Source organism: Erinaceus europaeus, chromosome 7 (genome assembly GCF_950295315.1).
Source record: "Erinaceus europaeus chromosome 7, mEriEur2.1, whole genome shotgun sequence".
In the NCBI taxonomy this organism is placed as follows: domain Eukaryota; kingdom Metazoa; phylum Chordata; class Mammalia; order Eulipotyphla; family Erinaceidae; genus Erinaceus; species Erinaceus europaeus.
In genome coordinates, this window is record NC_080168.1 from 10,216,374 (window position 1) to 10,232,020 (window position 15,647).

The window sequence follows — 15,647 nt, forward strand, 5'->3', positions numbered from 1 at the left end:
GTCAAAAGTTGGCTATAAAGGAATATTAAAATAAAAAAATAACCTTTGTTAATTTTTAAATTTAGAAATAAATAAATAGCTACTGTTCTAGAAGATAAAGAACCAGTACCCAGAGGCATGTGAAGAAGAAAACAGATCCTCTGACCAATGGTCAGCCAGGCCATCCACCATCCAGGATGGAATGGTCAGCTCTGTCCATTGAAAGGAAGACCAAGGACTCTGCACTTGACCAAAATGTCAAGTGATGTGTCTGAGTTGTCTGGGGATCTTGAGGAAGATGTGGAGAGTATGTCTGATGTGTCTGAGTTGTCTGGGGATCTTGAGGAAGATGTGGAGAGTATGTCTGAATGTGTCTGAGTTGTCTGGGGATCTTGAGGAAGATGTGGAGAGTATGTCTGTCTTTCTAAACAGCTTGTTCTCCCCTGAAGTATAACTGAGGATTCCCTCCAATTTGGGCTGAATTCAGTCTGATCCTTTTTTCTTCTGTTCCCAATCATTTTCCTTGGAGAGATCTGTGACTCTCTGAGCATTCGGTCCCTTCTAGAGGAATGGTTCATTTGTCTATAGCTGCAGGTTTGACCTTTCTCTAGAGTGTGGCTTATCACATTTCTTTCTTTCTTTTTTCTTTTCTTTTCTTTTTTTTTTTGAGAGAGAGATGCAGAGAGAGAGAGAGAGAGAGAGAGAGAGACACCAGAGCACTGCCCAGCTCTGGTTTATGGTGGTGTGGGGGATTGAACCTGGGACTTCAGAGCCTCAGGCATGAGAGTCTCTTTGCATAACCATTGTGCTATCTACCCCTACCTTCTTCTTCTTCTAGCGTTTGCCCTTCTTCCGTAGCCAGTCAACAGCGTCAGGTTGAGCCTGATGTAAAGTTTCGAGACCTCCTTTGAATCTGGAGAGGTGGCAGTCGTTGACTATGTGGGTCATAGTCTGTCTGGAGCCGCAGGGGCAGTTCGGGTCGTCTCTGGCTCCCCAGCGATGGAACATAGCGGCGCACCGGCCATGGCCTGTTCGATAGCGATTGAGGAGGGCCCAATCATAACGTGCTAGGTCAAAGCCGGGTTGACGCTTGCAGGGGTCTGTGATGAGGTGTTTGTTCTTGACCTCAGCTGACTGCCAACTCTGTTTCCAAGAGTCTGGAACAGAGAAGTTCAGTGTAGGCGTAGGGGACCAGATTGGGTGACGAGACGTCAAGCGTTGGACAGGGTGGGCGAAGATATCCGTGTATATTGGCAGGTCCGGTCGAGTGTAGACGTGGGAAATGAACTTAGATGATGCCGCATCCCGACGAATATCTGGCGGGGCGATGTTGCTAAGAACTGGCAGCCATGGAACCGGGGTGGAACGGATGGTTCCAGAAATGATCCTCATGGAGGAATATAATTTGGAATCGACCAAGTGGACATGGGGGCTACGGAACCATACTGGGGCACAGTATTCTGCAGTGCAATAGCATAATGCCAGAGAGGATGATCGTAGTGTGGAAGCGCTCACGCCCCATGAGGAGCTGGCCAGTCTTGCAATGATGTGATTCCTCGCGCCCACCTTTGCTGCAGTTTTTATGAGATGTTCGTGAAATGACAGGGTGCGATCGAGAGTAACGCCAAGATAGACTGGCTGGGCTTCATGCCGGATTCTCGTATTGCCAAGCTGCACATTAAGGTCATGCGAGGCTGAGGCATGGTGTAGATGGAAAACAGATGATACCATTTTTGCAGTGCTAGGGATTAGTCGCCATTTTTTACAGTAATCAGATATCAGAGACATGTCTTTCATGAGTGTTTCCTCGAGGATGTCGAACTTATTTACTTATGAGTGAGAGAGGTTGAGAGAGAAGTTCTACTGCTCCACTCCAGCTTACATAATGATGGTACCAAATCTGGGCCTTGACAAATGAAAGTCCTGCCTTCTGCCACTTCACCACCTCCCTAGTAGCCAATGCTTATTGCTGTCAGCTTATTAACATGCAGATTCAAGTCCTTGTCCTCACCTGCAGAGGGAGAGCTTCACAAGTGCTGATGGAGGTCTGCAGGTGTCTCTCTGTATCTTTCATGATCTATTTATTTATTGAGAGTGTGTATTAATCATTAAGTGAACATATATTCTCTGTTACAATCTACCACTCTATTAAAATATTATTTTACACATTTTTCTTTATATTATTTTCTTAGTACCCTGATTGTTTAATCAATGGTTTTCTCCAACTGTTATGTTCTAATGGAAAGCTGTTTTTTTTTAATATTTCTCTCATTCTCATAAGATCACAATAATAAAATTACTATAACTACCTTGGAATTTTGAAATGTGAAGTTGTGTCTTTCCATCCCCAGCCGATGATATGTGTGTTTTGGGATCTCATTTAAATGCTTATATTTACCTTTGGACATTCAGTTGTTACTGATTAACTATTTGTTTTTATTGTCCAAACCTTCCAAATCTTTTGTAACATAGATGTGTACATCTCCTTTCCAACTACTGTGTTTCAGAAAGAGACCTTACATTCTTATATGGCTGATTAAATATGAATATAGTTTTAAGCTACATCTGTGCACAGAGTGAAATTTCATATTCCTGGAAGACTTTTACTTCCTCAAGGATTTTATAGAATGACAACAAAGAATTTTAATGTTGCTCAAGATCCCCATTTTCTAGTTCTAAATGTTCAACACTTTTCATTTTTGAACATGTTAACTATGAAGATGTGAAACAGTCTCAAAGGTGATATTTTTTTGTACAGAGATCTGAATAATGTGAGGAGTCAGCCAGATACCATTAGAGGAAAGCATACCAGTTAAGAAAACGAGCAAAAATAAAGGCTCAGACCAGGACCTTACTCAGCTGATTTTAAAGAATAGCAAGGACTACAATATCGAGCACAGAGTGAGTGTTGGGAAACATTGATGGGATAGAACCTTTCGTCACTTACACAAAGCAAATCCAATGGCAAAAGGGATATCGTATTTTTTAATGTCTTGAAGAATTTTAACAACAAGGGGACCCAGTGGTGGTGTCACCAATTAAGTAGTATTTATCACTATCAGCAAGGACCCATGTTTCAATCCCCCACCCCTACCTGCAGGGGAGAAGCTTCACGAGCAGTTAAGCAGGGCTGCAGGTGTTTCTCTGTCTCTCTCCTTCTCTATCTCCCTCCTTCTCAATTTATCTCTGCTTTATCCTATCAAGTATAACAAAGAAAAAAAAAAGGAAAAATGGCTGTCAGGAGCAGTGGATTCATAGTGCGAGAACTCAGCCCCAGAAATAGTAGTGGTGGCCAAAAAAAAGAAAAAAGAAAAAAATTCTAATAGACTACACAATTCTTTTATTTAAATTTTGAGGCATGCAACCTCTGTCTTAAATGATGCTTAATAATCATTTAAATTTTAATAGCTTCAATACCTAAAACATACTCCAGTGTGTATTTAGACACACATATACAACACACACATACACATGCACAAATGGGACTAGAAGCCAGGCATTTTTGTGTAGTTTTATACACTTAATTTCATGTTGAATTAATCTGTGCTTTGGAAGACCCCCCTGAAAATTCTAAAGACATTTGTTTTCAACTCTGGGGCTATAATACTATTCCATCATTTCACAAGGACAATGGAACAGTCATATAAAGTGAACTACTGAGAAGGAACAATGAAATAAAATTATTGTCCAGGAGGAAAAGCTGATATTGAGAACTCAGTGATTGTTCTCAGTTACTCACAGGTTTAACTGAATGTTAAGCCCCATGAATCAATCAATCTATCTAGATGTACTCTTGTGAATAAAATGGTTTTTGAAATTTTTAGACCCATAGTGTATTTTAGAGACTTTGGTTATTTACAGAGACTAGAGTATGGCAACATGTTAACTAAACAATTTTACCACTCAGATTCTTGACTGCTTTATATGCAACGGGCTGCTACATGTACCTATAAGCAACATTGCGTTACCATGTGGTGCTAGGTGTGATCTAAAAGCACAGAAAGCAATTTAGAAGGATGATTCCTACTTGCTCACTTCGGCTGTGCCATGCAGATGTCAGCTGGCTGGAACATGCTTTGAAACTTGAGCAGAGCTTTTCTCTGTGTGAAAATGATAAGTGAATTTGAGTATAAACTAGAAAATGAAAGAGGGGCCAAAACAGATCTATGCTAGAGAAAGGCAAATATAGTGTACTCTGTGACTGGAGAATCAAATTAGACATGAATATGTGTAAATAAATAGGCAGCTGATTAACTACTATTCAGTTGCTGTTGGGAAATAGTACAATGGCTATCAGTAAAGGGAGTGTCATTTTTAATGCTGGGCAAAGCAAAATACATGAACATATATATATATATATATATATATATGCAGGAAAATAAAATGCATGATGTGCACCAAACTCTGATATTGATCTTGGATTATTTTGTGTAGGTATGTAAATTGTAGGTTGTACAAACTTTGCCATTGCATACAGGGACAACAGACTTATTTATTTATTTATTTATTTATTTATTTACTTTGTAGAGACAACCAGAAGTCAAGAGGGAAGGGGAGGTTGGGAAGAGAGGGTGAGAGACAGAGAGACACCTGCAACCCTGCTTCACCACTTGCAAAGTTGTCCCCCTGCAGGTGGGGACGGGGTCCTAGAACCTGGGCCCTTGCTCTTTGTAACATGCATGGTCAACTGGATGCACCACCACCTGGCTCTGTAGAGGAATAGCAGACTTAAAGTTCATGTGCCATTTGAATGTTGGTACCTACCTTTGATTTTGGGAAATGACAAGAAAGTAATAGTTATCATTTTACAGACCCTTTTCTTCATTGGAAAGTTGCTAGTTATTTTAATTTTTTTAATGAACGCATGTTTTTCTAAGGGACAGATGATGCAGAGTATAGGAAACTTCCTTTTCTTTCACCATGGGTCTAATTCTCAAAAGGAGGGAGAGTTAAAAGTGGAACACACAGATACAAGGTCTCACTCCCAGTGATTTATGGGTAAAGTGGTTCTCCAGCGTGTTGATATCAAATTTATTGGAGTCATATCATTTCCTCTCCTGGCTTTGGTAGAAATGAAAACCAGAGGGACAGAGAGTGGGAAAGCTATCAGGGGAGGGGGTGGGATATGGAGATTGGGTGGTGGGAATTGTGTGGAGTTATACCCCTCCTACCCTATGGTTTTGTTAATTAATCCTTTCTTAAATAAAAGGAAAAAAAATGAAAACCAGACATTTGAATCAAAAAGGGAAGCTGAGCAAGAAACAAGAATGGTCAGTACAATTAAGACTGGAGATGCACACAGTGTCTATTCCTTAGTATAAGGCTGAGAGGCTTTCTTAGCTGGGGGAGGGGCATTGAAAGTAAAGGGGGGGAAAAAGCCTTAAAGATGAAGAGCATGGAAAGCAAATCTTTCTTAAATGTGCAGAAATATAAGATTATTAAGAAAAGATAAAAATAGATTACATGTATAAAAAATTAGACCCTTTCATTTCTGGTTAGAGAAATATAATATGTAATAGACATAAGGTTTGGGGCAATTACAAGAATTCACAAAAATATGACTTGCCTACTTCTGATAGCACATCATCTTTAATTACACAAAATGTTCAAAGCTATTTTGGGTGTTTCAAGTCTTACTTTTTTGGTTGAAAAAAAAAAGAAAGTAAAAAAAGGCACTGTGAGATTCTTCCTTCCAGGAGTAATTCACACATAGCATATAAGATGTTCAAGAAGGGGCCAGGTGGTGGTGCACCTGGTTGAGCGCACACATTACAGTGCGCAAAGACCCAGGTTCAAGACCCTGGTCTCCACCTGCAGGGAGAAAGCTTCACAAGTGGTGAAGCAGGGCTGCAGGTGTCTCTCTGTCTCTCTCCCTCTCTATCTCCTCCTTCCCTCTAGATTTCTGTCTGTCTCTATCCAATAAATAAAGATAATAATTTTTTAAAAAAAAAAGATGGTCAAGGAACAGACCCAAAGAAAATGGGAATAAGAGTGACACAGTAGAGTCTTGAACACAGTAAAGCAATTGCTGGGGGTGGGGGGAAGAGAGATGTGTGGATAACTGAAGTGAAGTAAAGCCCTCAAATGTCTTTCTTGCCTTTTGGAATGAGATGGCGACAGACTCAAACTGCAACATAAGCCATAATTGACATAATTTATTTTAAATAAAGTGTGGCATAGGATCATTGAATAGACTGTTTTCCAAAGGATGAAGTCAATATCACTTTGTTATTTTATTATGTACCAGCTTGCTTAAAAGTCAAGAGAAGATGGTCAGTACTTTGACCTATTTCACTGAAAGCAAATAAAATTCGTCCCACTTGTTGTTTAAATTCGGAGTCTCTTGCTGGCCGGTCTGGCTTCACGGGCGGGTAACAGAGATGCGGAGACAACGGCTGGGCAGGGAAGCTGTATTTCTTTATTTAGGAACAACGATTCATAAACTAAGACAAACTAATCACCAGACAGAACTCTGCTGTCTCTTTGCGGCAGCACAAGCACTCTGTCTTACTCTCCAACTCAGGAACTCTCCAACTCTGGGACTCAGGAACTCCCTCTTACTCTGTAACTCTGTAACTCCGGAACTCTCCAACCCTGGCACTTTCCAACCCTGGCACTCTTCGAACTCTGGGGTCCCTAGGGGCGGGGCCAAGCGGGCCCGCGAAATTAACTGGACTGATCTAATTCTCTTGGCGGGGGAGAACTAGAACCCAATGTAAAGCATACAACACCACTAAAGTATCAGGATAAGCATTTGGTCCTCAGCAGTTGTGAAGCCTCCGGGTGACCACATGGTCAGGGAATGCCAAAATTTTCTCAGAGGATCAGTAAAACTGTCCCAAAACAGACCTCTGCTGAGCATGGGCATTGACAGGTCAGTCCATAACCCCCAACCTGTTTCTATATTTTTTAATTTTTTAAAAGATTTTTTATATTACAGAATTACATGTGGACAGGAGTTTGAATTCACACCATTACCACCACCAGAGTTCTCAACCTTCATTCTCTTCACTGCAATCCACCACAGTTCCCCTTAAGTTTTAGACATGGGCCAACCATCTTCTCTATGATTATCTGTCCACATTTATACATAATTGCCCCTTCTTTTCCTGATTCAATCCTCTCTTTCCCTCTCAGCCACTCATGACATCATAACTGTCTCCATATGCCCCTCTGCTTTTCCTTCTCTCTCTCTCTCTGGGTGCTGATGGAGCTGGAGTGCAGAGTCCTCTTATTTTCATCCTATTACTTCTCCTCCGCTGGGAGTCTGGATTAAGGTTGTTTATGGGGAGCAGAAGGTAGGAGTTCTGGCTTCTATAGCTGCTTCTCCACTGAGCATGGGCATTGACAGTTCGATCCATAACCCCCAACCTGTTTTTGTATTTCCCTAGTGGACCAGAGCTCTGGAGATGCGAGGGTCCAGGACACATCGGTGAGGTTGTCTGCCCAGAGCAGTCGGGAATAAGAGTCAGATTTAATGTAATTCTCATGGCCGTTACAGTTTTTCTAATCTAGGCCTCTACAGGTTTCTTAGTAGAGTTCATTTTCCTCTTCTCTCACTCTTCTTTACACTTGAACATCATTTCTTTTCTTTTTTTTTTCCACAGACCAGCTGAATTTTATTTCCATTATAATATTAGTACATTACTCTTGGTTTTAGAGAAAACAGGAAACACAAATTCTCTATGTTCCAGAAATACAAGTCCTATGGAACACATTTGAGGCCAAACAATTCAATTTATTAAAAAAAAAAAAAATTGTAAACAGTACCAAATAAAGCCTAATAAACTAAGTAGCCATGAGAAATTCCCAAATCTATAGCTATGAAGAACAAATGATCTTTTAAAATCAGTAAACAAAAATAAAATGTTATTGGGTATAAACTTATCCCTACCTTATAGTTCTGTGAGGATCCTATCTTTGGCCAAGAAAGAAACTGTTATGCCCACCCCCTCCATCAACCATAGATAAAGGTCTTCACATTATTTGGATTATGAAGCAACACTTTAATTTCTAGTAATTTACTAGCTTTTAATATGTAAAAATTTAATGACGGAATTCCAAAAGGATATTGAACATCAAAAGGATATTGAACATCATTTCTGTTAGGATTTCAGATTAGTCTCTTTGGCTGTAATAAATTACCTCAAAGATACTAGATTATATTCTTCAAATATCACTTTGAGAAAGACAATGACCTGTCCTTTTCTTAATAACCTCCCTGTGTCTTCAAAGTCTCTGGTGACTCTTGCAGAGTGGTGATAAAACAGAATATATAGATATTTGACACAACTTAGAGAGGTTGCTCTCTCGTGTCAGAAACTGGGTCTGAAGACTGTTGCCAAGTTGCATGGGCAGAAGAAAGTGTTAATTGAGCTGTCAGTGATTTATACTCTGGGATATGTGTGGTAATTTGTTGTTTTCTTTGTATAGAAAGATGTATAAGACATAATTAGGGTGGGAAATGGTATACCGGGTTGGATATACCTGTGCAAGGGCCCAGGTTCAAGCCCCCTGCCCCCAAGTGCATGGAGAAAGCTTTAGCAGTGCTGCAGGTATCTCTCTTTCTCTCTCTCTATCTCCCCTCCCCTCAATTTTTCTCTGTCCTATCAAAAAAAGTAGATAACTAAGTAAATAAATAACTAAAAGCATAATGAAGCCATATTGAAAACACACCGTTCTTTTTTAGCTTTTAAAGTCCTTAATTTAAGGACTTTTAAAAAACAAATATTCTGTATTTTACTTTTTAAAATATATATATTCTGTATTTTACAAATACAGAATATTATATATTTTTTCCACCACATGCTTCCTGCAAGTACTCTTCTGCTTTGCATCAAGAACAGCACTTCAGACTAGTAAAAATGCGTTTAGGCATATGAATGAGACTCTAAAAGGGCCTGTTCAATGTGCATGCCTGTCCCTGCATACATTAATTTAATTGCTTTCACTGATTATTTGTCACAAAAATACTTGCACTAATATGAAAATGAATTTTACAGAACAAGCTGAAGTATCAAGGGACATCATTCCATTACTCTGCAGCTGTATCTGTTCTACCCTCAACAACAAATTAAGGCAATGTAAATGGGCTGGTAAGCAAAGGATGTTCTTGAGACCTCAAAGCGTTGAGCAGAGGCCATACCAGGATCAGATTCTGCCACTGGGAACCAGAGCTTTGTGAGTCTGAGGCCTCTGACAAGCCCAAACTCAAGGTGTGTCTAATTAACATGACATAAAAAGAGAAAGCTATTGAGGATGTTGACTTTTCTCTGACATATCTCTCTCCATATGAATCCTATGCAGCAACTTGATTCCATTAAATTTCAAATAGCAAATCTTCAGCCTGTGAAGTAAAGCATGGATTGAAAATGTCCAGCTATTGTGGAAACATGATGTTGAATAGATTGCTTTCTAAGTAGAGGAAAAAAGTTAACAGATATTCGACACAATAAGGATATATCCTGTGCTCATAGGCTAGTTTGAAAATGCTATTTGGATAAATTTCACTCTTGTGTAAAGAACCTTTCCTTATCTGGAATCAACTAACACTTACTGAGGATGAACTACAAATCAAGAGGTTATATAATCTTTTGATGTGAATGTTGCAGCAACATTTAACGTTTAAGGTATAAGAATCAGAGAGTTATGTGACTGAATTAAGCCTACACAGTACCCAGAGCCATCTACAAATTTAATGCTATCCCCATCAAGATCCAAACCACATTTTTAGGAGAATAGAACAAATGCTACAAATGTTTATCTGGAACCAGAAAAGACCTAGAATTGCCAAAAACAATCTTGAGAAAAAAGAAAAGAACTGGAGGCATCACACTCCCAGATCTCAAATTGTATTATAGGGCCCTGTTGTCATCAAACTGCTTGGTAGTGGAACATGAATAGACACACTGACCAGTGGGCTAGAATTGAAAGCCCAGAAGGAAGCCCCCACACCTATGGGCATCTAATCTTTGACAAAGATGCCCAGACTATTAAATGGGGAAAGCAGAGTCTCTTCAACAAATGGTGTTGGAAAAAATGGGTTGAAACATGCAGAAGAATGAAACTGAACCACTATATTCCATCAAATACAAAAGTAAATTCCAAGTGGATCAAAGACTTGGATGTTAGACCAGAAACTATCAGATACTTAGAGGAAAATATTGGTAGAATTCTTCTACGCATAAATTTTAAAGACATCTTCAATGAAATGAATCCAGTTACAAAGAAGACTAAGACAAGTATAAACCTATGGGACTACATCAAATTAAAAAGCTTCTTCACATCAAAAGAAACCACTACCCAAGCAAAGAGACCCCTCACAGAATGGGAGAAGACCTTTACATGCCATACATCAGACAAAAGGGTAATAACCAAAATATATAAAGAGCTTGCCAAACTCAACAACAAGAAAACAAATAACCCCATCCAAAAATGGGGAGAGAACATGGACATAACATTCACCACAGAAGAGATCCAAAAGGTCAAGAAACACATGAAAAAATGCTCCAAGTCTTTGATTGACAGAGAAATGCAAATAAAGACAATAATGAGATACCATTTCACTCCCGTGAGAATGTCATACTCAGAAAATGCAGCAGCAGCAAATGCTGGAGAGATTGTGGGGTCAAAGGAACCCTCCTGCACTGCTGGTGGGAATGTTAACTGGTCCAACCTCTGTGTAGAACAGTCTGGAGAACACTCAGAAAGCTAGAAATGGACCTACCCTATGATCCTGCAATTCCTCTCCTGGGGATATATCCTAAGGAACCCAACACAACAATCAGAAAAGATCTGTGTACACATATGTTCTTAGGAGCACAATTTGTAATAGCCAAAACCTGGAAGCAACTCAGGTGTCCAATAATAGATGAGTGGCTGAGCAAGTTGTGGTCTATATACACAATGAAATACTACTCAGCTATTAAAAACGGTGACTTCACCGTTTTCAGCTAATCTTGGACAGACCTTGAAAAATTCATGTTAAGTGAAATAAGTCAGAAACAGAAGGATGAATATGGGATGATCTCACTCTCAGGCAGAAGTTAAAAAACAAGATCAGAAGAGAAAACACAAGTAGAACCTGAACTGGAATTGGTGTATTGCACCAAAGTAAACGACTCTGGGGTGGGGGTAAGGGGGAGAATACAGGTCCAAGAAGGATGACAGAGGATTTAGTGGGGGTTGTATTGTTATATGGAAAACTGGGAAATGTTTTGCATGTACAGACTATTGTATTTACTATTGTATTTATTGAATTTAAAAATGTTAATTCCTCAATAAAGAAATAAAAAAGAAGTCTACACAGAAAAAAAGAGAGAGAGAGAGAGATAACTTAGGCCTATGGATTTAAACCCAAATTTGTTAGGTAATATCCTACTTTCTAGAGATAACGGATTTTTATTTTTCAGAGATACTCTAAAGACCTTTTAGTTTTTTAGTGTTTATCAGATATAAACTATATAATGTTTTAGGTAATGTAATGGAAACGCCTTATGATTCAAGTTAACAATGGTAGCTGTATTTATCTCAGACAAAAGATTTGCCCATAAAATAGCATCAGACAAAGTCTATGTGGTAACAATTCAAATCTGAAAGCAGGGAGGAGTCTAAGATTTCCTTCCATTAGCAATTCTTTCGTTCCCATTTTTTTTCCTCTAATACTCTGGAATCACATAATTTAAAATGCATTATTTTGGAGAATCACACTCCCTGCGTTCAAACTTGGTACTCACGGCATTAAGAGGCCATAAATGCCAGTAAAGTGGAGCGGGAATATACCCTTCCAATTTGTCTTCTGCTGTCAACAAAAACTCACAGCTTCAGTTGTGCTAGGAAAATGTAGCTTATTAAAGTAAGCATGGTACCAGTGTGGAGGAGAGGAAACTATCAGTTGTCTCAAATCATCCTTTTTCTGGTGTCTTTTCCAGTGCTTTTGAATTGTTTTCAGGTGTCTGAAACTGTGCAATCTTGCAGGCAGGTCCCTGTTCTCCATGCTAATTACTTCCTTGTTTTCCAGGTGCAGAGGTGGGGGTTTGCAAGAGTTAGTTTCTAGGCTCTTAGGCTAAAGAGACTGAGTTTTTTTGAATTATTTCTATCTCAGTCACTCTAGCTTACATTGCAACTATGACTGGGGGTTGTTTTTCTTTTTTTTTTTTTTTTTTCCTTTGATGAATAAAGCTCTGACATCATGCCCAGGTTCCAGAGGTTTAATCACCACCACCTTTAACATCTTTAAGGGAGGGAGTAATAGTACTACATTATTGGTGTTCAGGTAAAAACAGCTTCATCTGCCACAACTTTAAATGTTCTAATTGTAACAACTCAATGTGAGCTTAGCAGGCAATTTTCCTAGAACTGGAGAGAAAGAACAGATAGTGCACCTCTAGGACAGTCATAAAACTATGATTCACAACAGAGCATTTCTGATAGCAAAATAAAAGTTTGTTATGAAAATTGTAATGGAAAATAAGTATTTGGTGACTATATGTAATTGTCAGGGGAAGATGACCAGAGGACCCTGGACCTCAGTTCTACTGGGACCTGGAACTTTCATAACCAGCAACTTTTGTTTTTGCCTCCTCACTGTATTGTATGCAATGCACTAATTCTAGGCCTTTTATTTTTATCTCCTTACTTCATTAATTTAACAATATGTTGGTTCTGGTGAGAAGATCTAATAGAAAAGAAGCTGAAACTACTACACGAAAAGTTTGGAAGATTACGAGTAGATTTGGATTCCCCATGTTACTATTATTGCAGGCTGATTGAAAAGAGTAAGTCTCCCAGACCTTAAACTATATTATAAAGCCATCATCATCAAAACAGCATGGTACTGGAACAAAAATAGGCACACAGACCAGTGGAACAGAATTGAAAGCCCAGAAATAAATCCCCACACCTATGGACATCTAATCTTTGATAAGGGGGCCCAAAGGATTAAATGGAAAAAGGAGGCTTTCTTCAAAAAATGGTGCTGGGAAAACATGCAGAAGAATGAAATTAAACCACTTTATCTCACCAGAAACAAAAATCAACTCCAAATTGATCAAAGACCTAGATGTCAGACCAGAAACAATCAAATACTTAGAGGAAGACAATGGTAAAACAGTTTCCCACCTACACCTCAGGGACATCTTTGATGAATCAAACCCAATTGCAAGGAAGACTAAAGCAGAAACAAACCAGTGGGACTACATCAAATTGAAAAGCTTCTGCACATCCAAAGAAACTATTAAACAAACAAAGAGACCCCTCACAGAATGGGAGAAGATCTTCACATGCCAGACATCAGGCAAGAAACTAATCACCAAAATATATAAAGAGCTCAGCAAACTTAGCACCAAAAAAGCAAATGACCCCATCCAAAACTGGGCAGAGGATATGAACAAAACATTCACTACAGAGGAGATCCAAAAGGCCAACAAGCATATGAAAACTGGTCTAGGTCACTGATTGTCAGAGAAATGCAAATTAAGACAACATTGAGATGCCACCTCACTCCTGTAAGAATAGCATACATCAAAAAGGACAGCAGTAAAAAATGCTGGAGAGGTTGTGGGGACAGAGGAACCTTTTTGCATTGCTGGTGGGAATATAAATTGGTCCAGCCTCTGTGGAGAGCAGTCTGGAAAACTCTCAGAAGGCTAGACATGGACCTTCCATATGATCCAGTAATTCCTCTCCTGGGGTTATACCCTAAGGACTCCATAACACCCAACCAAAAAGAGATGTGTACCCCTATGTTCATAGCAGCACAATTCATAATAGCTAAAACCTGGAAGCAACACAGGTGCCTAACAACAGATGAGTGGCTGAGAAAGCTGTGGTATATATACACAATGGAATACTATGCAGCTATCAAGAACAATGAACCCACCTTCTCTGACCCATCTTGGACAGAGCTAGAAGGAATTATGTTAAGTGAGCTAAGTCAGAAAGATAAAGGTGAGTATGGGATGATCCCACTCATCAACAGAAGTTGAGTAAGAAGATCTGAAAGGGAAACTAAAAGCAGGACCTGACCAAATTGTAAGTAGGGCATCAAAGTAAAAACCCTGTGGTGAGGGGTAGACATGCAGCTTCCTGGGCCAGTGGGAGGTGGGAGTGGGTGGGAGGGATGGGTCACAGTCTTTTGGTGGTGGGAATGGTGTTTATGTACACTCCTAGTAAAATGTAGTCATATAAATCACTAGTTAATTAGTATGAGAGGGGGAAAGTCAATTGTATGTCTCAAAGTTTTTCAAAACACAAACTGAATCTTTTTAATATATAGGCTGTGTAATTGTTATGCAGACTCTCTCAAAAGCCTAGACCAAGTAGAACAGAAGCAACCAATAGCACAGCTATATACAAGATACTGGGTACTGTACAGCAAACCCTAACAAAAGGACTTTTCAAAGTTAACCCAATTACCAATTAATGTGATGATAACATTAACTATCGATTGTCTTTTTGAACCCTAAGACAGCAGGAACCTCACATCTCCACTATAGAGTCTCTATTTCCCCCAGTCCTGGAACCCTTGGATAGGGCCCACTTTCCCGTATGCCTCTCCCAATCCATATCAAATAATATTGCATCTGCCGATCACAACCTAACCAACACAACGATTGCCACCTCAATATGCTTCACTTCAGACTGTGTCCAGAGACTTCACGTGTGGAATGACAACCCTTCAGCTTCATTATTCGGGTGAGACCTTTCCTTTCATAGTATACTCTAATTCCATCTCAGGTGGTTCACTTTCTAACAAAGTCCCAAAACCTAGATATACACCAGTTTCTGTGAGAGAGACCATATGTACACACGTATCCATAAACTACTGTAAAATATATACCTGAAAGCAGAAGTACACTAGAGTTTGCAGTGAGTACCCCCCTAACACTTCCTCTCCACTATTCCAACCTTTGGGTCCATGATTGCTCAACAATTTGTTTGGCTTTGTATGTTAACTCTCTTTTCAGTCACCAGGTTCCATATGTCATCAGGATGCCGGCCAGGCTTCCCTGGACTGAAGACCCCACCAATGTGTCCTAGAGCTCCGCTTCCCCAGAGACCCATCCTACTAGGAAAAGAGAGAGGCAGAGTGGGAGTATGGACCAACCAGTCAACGCCCATGTTCAGCGTGGAAGCAATTACAGAAGGCAGACCTTCTACCTTCTGCAACCCTCAATGACCCTGGGTCCATGCTCCCAGAGGGATAGAGAATGGGAAAGCTATCAGGGGAGGGGGTGGGACATGGAGATTGGGTGGTGGGAATTGTGTGGAGTTGTACCCCTCCTACCCTATGGTTTTGTTAATTAATCCTTTCTTAAATAAAAAAGAAAAAAAAAGAGTAAGTCACTTTTGTTTTTCTCTTTTTAAATTACCATGTTGTAGAAATCTAGCAATACATTTAAATGTACTTTTAGATAGACTCATAATACTCTCTTCCATGGCTATATCACAATATATTTAACATATATTTTGTTTTAAGGTAGTTTTCTTCTCCCTAGTTTATTTATTTTTTTCCTAGCAAAAGAAAGCTAAAGTAAATATGTGGGCTGAGGAAACAGCATAAGGTTTATGCAAAAGCATTTCAAACCTGAGGCTCTGAGGTCCCAGGTTCAATTCCCAGCACCACCATAAGCCAGAACTCAGCAGTGCTCTGGTCTCTTTCTCTCTCT

General features: G+C 39.6%; 1 protein-coding gene across 7 annotated transcripts in view; it reads right to left on the minus strand.

The window, feature by feature from the left end:
• The window catches only part of SPHKAP (SPHK1 interactor, AKAP domain containing), a 127,150-nt gene that overhangs the window by 75,931 nt on the left and 35,572 nt on the right, over window positions 1–15,647 (minus strand). The gene's annotated exons all lie outside the window — the stretch shown is intronic.